Here is a 7811-nt window from a genome sequence, read left to right as displayed (position 1 = left end):
CAAAGCAATCTGATAGCTTTCTTTGATAGGATAATGAGCCTTGTGGATAAGGGAGAAGCGGTGGATGTGGTATACCTAGATTTTAGAAAGGCATTTGATATGGTCTTGCGTGATATTCTTATCAATAAACTAGGCAAATACAGCTTAGATGGGGCTACTATAAGGTGGGTGCAAAACTGGCTGGATAACCATACTCAGACAGTAGCTATTAATGGTTCTCAATCCTGCTGGAAAGGTATAACAAGTGGGGTTCCGCAGGGGTCTGTATTGGGACCAGCTCTGTTCAATGTCTCCATCAATGATTTAGATATTAGCATAGACAGTTATTAAGTTTGCAGATGATACCAAGCTAGGAGGGGTTTCAACTGCTTTGGAGGATAGGGTCAAAATTCAAAATGATGTGGACAAATTGGAGAAATGATCTGAAGTAAACAGGATGAAGTTTAATAAAGACAAATGCAAAGTGCTCCACTTAGGAAGGAACAACCAGTTTCACACATACAGAATGGGAAGCAACTGTCTAGGAAGGCGTATGGCAGAAAGGGATCTAGGGGTTATAGTGGCCCACAAGTTAAATATGAGTCACCAGTGCAATGCTGTTGCAAAAAAAGCAAATATGATTCTGGGATGCATTAAGACACAAGAAATCATTCTTTCACTCTACTCTGTGCTGGTTAGGGCTCAGTTGGAGTATTGTGTCCAGTTCTGGGCGCCGCATTTCAAGAAAGATTTGGAGAAATTGGAAAGGGTCCAGAAAAGAGCGACAAGGATGATTAAAGGTCTAGAGAATGTGACCTATGAAGAAAGGCTGAAAGAATTGGGCTTGTTTAGTTTGGAAAAAAGAAGATTAAGGGGGTACATGATAGCGGTTTTCAGGTATCTAAAAGGGTATTATAAGGAGGAGGGAGAAAACTTGATCTTCTTGGCCTCTGAGGATAGAACAAGCAGCAGTGGGCTTAAACTGTAGCAAGGGAGGTTTAGGTTGGACATTAGGGAAAAGTTCCTAACTGTCAGGGTGGTCAAACACTGGAATAAATTGCCTAGGGAGGTTGTGGAATCTCCATCTCTGGAAATATTTAAGAACAGGTTAGATAGATGTCTATCAGGGATGGTCTAGACAGTACTTGGTCCTGCCACTGGGGCAGGGGGCTGGACTCGATGGCCTCTCAAGGTCCCTTCCAGTCCTAGCATTCTATTATTCTATAATGAGCACGATGAGGAGTTGGTTTTTGCTGTGTCTGTGGGGAGCATAATTTATCCATAACCAGACTTGATGATACAGTATGTGCAGCCTTGCATGTTGGAAAGGTCAGGGCACAGATCAGCTGTCTCAGGTAAGAAAGCTGTCAGAGGTGCACAGAGGGCCAGCAGGCAGGGTTGTATGGGCCCACGGTGCCCAGGACCCTGACATTGGTGAAGCCTGGGCACCATGGGCCCATACAACTTGCCACCTATGCCTGCTACTGATGCCAATGAGGTGGAATACTAAAAGCAGAATTTGATCCACAGGGAAAGCAAGAGACTATACTACAGCTGTGCCATTGTAACCTCACTGCGGTTCAGGGAGTTACAAAAGAAAACCTGTCAAACTGCTTCCAATTGTGTGTGCTTGTGAGGTTCCTTCAAAATAACTTCTACCAGTAGCTTCACTGAAAGAGGAAAGAGCACCATAAAGCTTAGCTGAGCCTCATATATCTCACAGAGATAGAGGATATTTGTTTTTGTGAAAGCCTAGTGGCCTCCAAAACGACAACCTAGAATCCCAATCCTCTGCTGGTAATTGAATATCATATGAGCAAAGGGAAGTTTTAAGTGCTGTGTGACAGTACCAAAATGGACAAATAACAAGTGACCAGATTAAGTTTACATGGGCAATCTTAATCTGAGCTTTTCTAACTGCTGAGTGCTTGGCTTTTCAACTATACTGTTGTTTTAACACGGATTTTTTTTAAATGTAATTCCTATTTTTTTCCCCAAAAGCAAGCTGATAAAATAAAGAATAAAAGTTCCAACATGTAGAACACCCAAACTTGGGTCATTAGCAGGACTCAGACTTCAGTTCCAAATGAAAAATTCTTATAATAGTAAATATTAGCAATTTTAAATTATAAGCAATACTGCCATCTCTATCCATACTGTAAATTATCATCTTCTTGGACTGAGCTGTTGATTGATGGATCTCATCTTCTGTGACGCTGCAGGTGAGCAACTAAACCAATCCCTGATAAGCAGAGATGATTACAACTGCAGGCACTGTACATGTTTGCTGTAGTCCCTGGATATGGTGCCTCTCAAAGCAGTTAAGAGCAAGTACAATTGTTTGATGCCAGGATGATCTGTCCTGAACTAAGAGTTTCCAGATCACTCGAAGATATGCCGCATGACTTCACATTGTCCTTAAAGATGTCTTTATAGTGCTTATACTGATCACCAACAGACCACTTTCCATGAGCAAGCCGGCTATAGAAGACCATCTTTGGCATCCGTGAATCATCCATCCTCATAACATGACCAATCAAGCGAAGCTGTTTATTCATAAGCATCGATTCCATGCCCATAACACCACACAGCTTAAGAACCACCGTGACAGAAATTTTGTCACACCAATCCACATTTTCAATCTTCCTCAGATAATGCATATGGAACTGATTGAGTTTCAAAACATGGTGGTGATATTTTGTCCATGACTCTGACCCATACAGCAGGATATTCAGGACAACTGCCTAATAGACTGATACCTCGGTATGAAGTTTAATTCCATGGTTACACAATAGGCATTTGCTCAGTTTTCCAAAAGCAACACTGTCTTTTGCTAATTCAGCAGCTACGTCATGATCCGTGTTTATAACAGAAGACAGAACACTTCTGAGGTAGCAGAACTTGTCAACAGCCTTAAGGACTGTACCAGCAGAAGTGATCACTGGAGTGCTGGACTCTTTCCAAACAGGCAGAGGCATAACATCTGTCTTCTTGAGGCTCACTGTGAGTCTAAAACAGTGAGGAGAAGTAACAAAATGATCAAAAAGCTCCTGTGCATCCTTCACTGAATAAACCAACAATGCCCAGTCATCAGCAAACAGAAGGTCACGAATCGGTGTAATAACCACTTTAGTGCAAGCCTGAAGTCTCCAGAGATTGAAAATACTGTCACCTGTTTGGAACTGAATTGGTATGCCCAAAGTGAACAGGAGATGAGCAAGGACACATCTTTGCTTTGTACCATTTGATACTTCAAAGTGCTGATGTCTCTCCATTGTTAAGGACACAACGAAGCATGCCATCATGAAAAGTCTGAACAATGTTGATAGATTTTTCAGGACAGCCAATCAGCCCAAGTATTTTCCAGATCCATTTCTGTTGACAGAGTCGAATGCCTTGGTCAAGTTGATGAAATCACATAGAGGTTCTGATGCTGCTCTCTACATTTCTTTTGTATCTGTCTGCCCATAAATATCATGTTGGCAGTGCCTTGACTGGCACAAATCTGCACTGGCTTTCAGGAATAGTGGCACTTTTGAACACATAGTCAAAGACAGTTGTAAAGGATACAGTCCAGTATCTTACCTGCTACAGAGAGCAGACAGATGCCCTGATGGTCATCATCACAACACACACAGTCACCTTTCTCTTGTGTATGTGTACAATCAGAGTATCTTTGTCACCTAAGCAGGATATGGGAGCTGCTGCTGTTCCATTTCAGCAGACAATCATCACACATGGGCCACCTACGTGAGAGTCTGTGACTAAATGCTTCCAGCAGTATCCTCCACCTGCAACCAACATCATTGCCCATCACCACAGGAGTTTCATTATGAGGTAAATCTTTAGCATCAAGAGAGATACCTTCATGTATGAATGGATTTAAGTAAGGCTGGCTTGTGAGTTCCAAACTCACTCTCTCTTCTCACCCTGATCATCATGCACAGACACAATAACTGTGACATGAACAGTGGAGAGAGAGAGTGCAGATTTCAAATTAGAGTTACCTTCTCCCAGCCAGATGTGCCTAAGAAGGCTTAGCAGCTCAGTATGCCCTGGTTTGGAATCAGAGTTTCCCTTCTCAGAGGTACTGTTGGTCCATGGTGCCTTATTCTGTATTATTTGGTGCAGCCCCTTGAGATCACTCCATGGAGGGCTTCCTTAATCTGCCACCCGGAGGACACACCTCAACACTGTAATACCCCAGCAAGAGGGAAATGACAGGCAATGAGTTTGTAGGCCATGACTTATGAGTTGAGGAAACCACACTGAAAATCATTCTAAGTAGATGTTAAGTCATTTTGATTCATGCATAAAAAATTAGTTTCTCATTTAGCTAGAAATATAGTAATTTTTTGAAAAAAACAAGGGGGAGTATTAAGTACTTTCTGTACATAAATTCTAGTCTTATCTCTACTGAAAGAAATATTAAATTTGGCTAGAAAATTGAATATATATATATAAACAAGATAAGACAAACTCAGTTAGTCCTGTCAATATATATTTTTAATTTTATTTTGACCTTTAGTTAGTTAGTTAGTTAGTAGGCATCCTTCAATCCCGAGGGATCATGGGTTTGTGCCCCAGTTGGACTGATTCGAGCAGCGTCTTCTGTGGCTGTGCAATCCAATCCGGGAGTGGCAGTCCTTTCCGCACTGTGAGCAGCAGTAGGCAGATGTTGCTTTGGTATCACGGGCACGGATCTTCCTGAGGGCTCTCCTGTCTTCCGCTTCCTTCACCAAGGTAGTTTCATACATAACAAGAGCTTGCTTCACTCCGTTTCCAGGTATGCCTGTCTGAGGCAAGCGAATGCCAGGTGTTCACACTGAGAGAGTGCTGAGGCACGCTTCCACGTGTCCTTGTAGCTCAATTTAGGTCGCCCTTTCAGCCTCTTTCCAGATGCCAGTTCGCCGAAGAGGAGGTCCTTCGGTATTCGGCCATCCGTCATGCATGAGACATGGCCCAGCCAGCGCATACGCCTCTGTTTGAGAAGGGTGAACATGAAGGCATTGCCTGCCCTCTCAAGCACTGCGCTATTGGGGACCTTGTCCTGCCATGAGTTACCGAGCATGCGCCTAAGGCAGCGCATGTGGAATGTGTTGAGCTGCTGCTATTGTTTTGAGTGCAAAAGAAAGGTTACTCACCGTAGTAACGGTGGTTCTTCGAGATGTGTCCCCGTGGGTGCTCCACAATAGGTGTCGGGCTCGCCCGGCGCTGCAGATCGGATCTTCCAAGCAGTTTCTGCCGGACCGCGCATGCGCCGGCGTGCGCCGCTCCCTTGCGCGCTCCTGGCCACGTGCGCGATCCGGTCCCCGCCAGTTCCTTGACCAACCGCCTCGGATACTCCTGCAAAACACTAAACAGAGATCTGAAGCAGGGAGGATGGGCGGGTAGTGGAGCACCCACGGGGACACATCTCGAAGAACCACCATTACTACGGTGAGTAACCTGTCTTTCTTCTTCGAGTGTCCCCGTGGGTGCTCCACAATAGGTGACTACCCAGCAGTAACCCAAGATAGGAGGTGGGTAATCGGATTATGTGCAGCTTGTCCCCGAGAGAACCGCTGTCGAGAGACAGGTATCCTCTTGGAATACCCTGTGAAGGTCGTAATGTTTGGCGAAGGTGTCATAGAATGACCAGGTCGCCGCTCTGCAAATGTCTTTTACCGCAACGCCCTTGAAAAAGGCTGTTGATGCCGCCACCGCCCTAGTGGAATGAGCCCTGGGAGTGGCCAGTAAAGGAGTCTTTTTGAGTTCGTAGCACATTTTTATGCAGGATACGATGTGCTTCAAGATTCTCTGTAAAGAGAGACCTTCTCCTTTCGATTTGGGAGCGAGAGAGACTACGAGTCTATCCGTTTTCCGGAAGGACTTGGTCCTGTCTATATAGAAGGCTAGCGCCCTCCTCACGTCCAGGAGGTGTAGGCGCGCCTCTTTGTTAGAGTTATGAGGCTTTGGATAAAACGACGGTAAAACCATAGGTTCGTTAATGTGAAACTCAGAAGAAACTTTGGGAACAAAGGCTGGATGCAGCCATATGGTTACCGCCTCCTTGGAAAAAACAGTGCAGGGTGGCGTTGCCATAACTGCCGCAAGCTCGCTCACCCTGCGAGCTGACGTGATTGCGAGAAGAAAGGTCGTCTTTATCGTAAGGAGGCGGAGGGAACCCATGGCCAAGGGCTCGAACGGTGGTCCCGTTAGCACATTAAGCACCAGGTCCAAGTTCCACGAAGGTGGAAGCGGTTTCCGAGGGGGGTATAGGTTTACCAACCCTTTGAGGAACCTGGTAACCATGGGACGGGCGAACACCGTGTGCCCTTCCTCCTCGTGTCTGAACTCCAAAATAGCGGCAAGGTGGACCTTTAATGAGGATAGTGAGAGTCCTCCTCTCTTGAGGTCCAGTAAATACTCTAATATCACAGGTATAGGCACCGAAAGGGGGGCCAGCCATTTGGTAGAACACCATGCCGTGAAGCGAGTCCATTTCTGCTTGTAGGTCTTCCTGGTTGAAGTCCTCCTGCTACTTTCTAGGACTTGCTGCATTTCCTCCGTACATGTGCTCTCTAGGGAGCTGAGCCATGGATTAACCATGCTTGTAGTCGCAGGCCTTGGGGGTGCGGATGCACTATGGACCCCTGGGCTTGCGTGAGCAGATCCAGCGCCACCGGAAGGGGCATTGGTGGACGGTCCGACATGCGCAGGAGTAGGGGGAACCATTGCTGTCGATTACAAGTTGGGACTATCAGGATCATTTGGGCTCCTTCCCTCCTGGCTTTCTGCAAGACTTTGTGGATCAGCACTGTGGGAGGAAAAGCGTAAAGCAGGGGTCCCCCCCATGAGATCGCGAACGCGTCCCCCAGGGACTCCCGTCCCAGTCCTGCCCTGGAGCAGAATCGTGGGCACTTCTTATTGTGTTGAGTGGCAAACAGGTCTATCTGGGGAAAACCCCATGCGTGGAAAATCGGTCACAGCAGATCGGGACGGATCTGCCAGTCGTACAAAACGCCTGCTCAGCTGGTCTGCCTTCACATTGTGAGCGCCTGGTAAGTACGAGGCTTTCAAGATTATATTGTTGGCGATGCACCAGTTCCATAACCGGACTGCTTCCACACATAAGGCACGGGACCGAGCTCCTCCTTGCCGATTTATATAAAACATGGTGGAGGTATTGTCTGTACTGATCCCGACAACTTTGCCTTGTATATGGTCTCGAAAGTGTCTGCAGGCGTTGAACACTGCTCTGAGCTCCAGTATATTTATGTGCAGTGACTGCTCCGTGGAGGACCACAGCCCTTGAGTCACCTCTTCGCCCATGTGTGCTCCCCACCCTATGAGGGAGGCATCTGTAGTAAGAAAAACCGATATTTGTGGTTGGTGGAAGGGTACCCCTGTTAGCAAGTTCTTGGGGTTTACCCACCATTGCAGGGATTTGCGCACTTCTGCTGTGGGCGACACCACCCTGTGAACGGTGTGTGCTGCCGGTTTGTATACGCTCGCCAGCCAGTGCTGTATGCTGCGCATGTGTAACCTGGCGTTCTGTACTACGAACGTCGCCGCTGCCATGTGGCCCAGCAGCTGTAAGCACATCAGGACCGGCACCGTAGGGCTGAAGGTGATGACCTGCATGAGGGAGCCGATGGCCCGAAAGCGAGTCTCTGGTAGATACACTCCCGCTGTAATAGAATTTATGCGTGCCCCTATGAACTCTATGTCCTGTGTGGGGTCTATCTTTGATTTTGCCAGATTGATAACCAGGCCGAGCGAAGAGAACGTGCCTGCTGTGACGCGTATCATGCGTAGTACCTCCTCCTTCGAGGCCCCTTTGAGTAGGC

General features: G+C 46.8%; 1 pseudogene; it reads right to left on the bottom strand.

The window, feature by feature from the left end:
• Window positions 1–2300: 2300 nt before the first annotated feature.
• Window positions 2301–7811, bottom strand: part of LOC142017908 (uncharacterized) — a 50473-nt pseudogene continuing 44962 nt past the window's right edge.

The sequence above is a fragment of the Carettochelys insculpta genome, chromosome 9 (assembly GCF_033958435.1).
Source record: "Carettochelys insculpta isolate YL-2023 chromosome 9, ASM3395843v1, whole genome shotgun sequence".
Lineage (NCBI taxonomy): Eukaryota > Metazoa > Chordata > Testudines > Carettochelyidae > Carettochelys > Carettochelys insculpta.
Note: the sequence above shows the minus strand (reverse complement) of the source record. Positions and strands in the feature narration are given on the sequence as shown.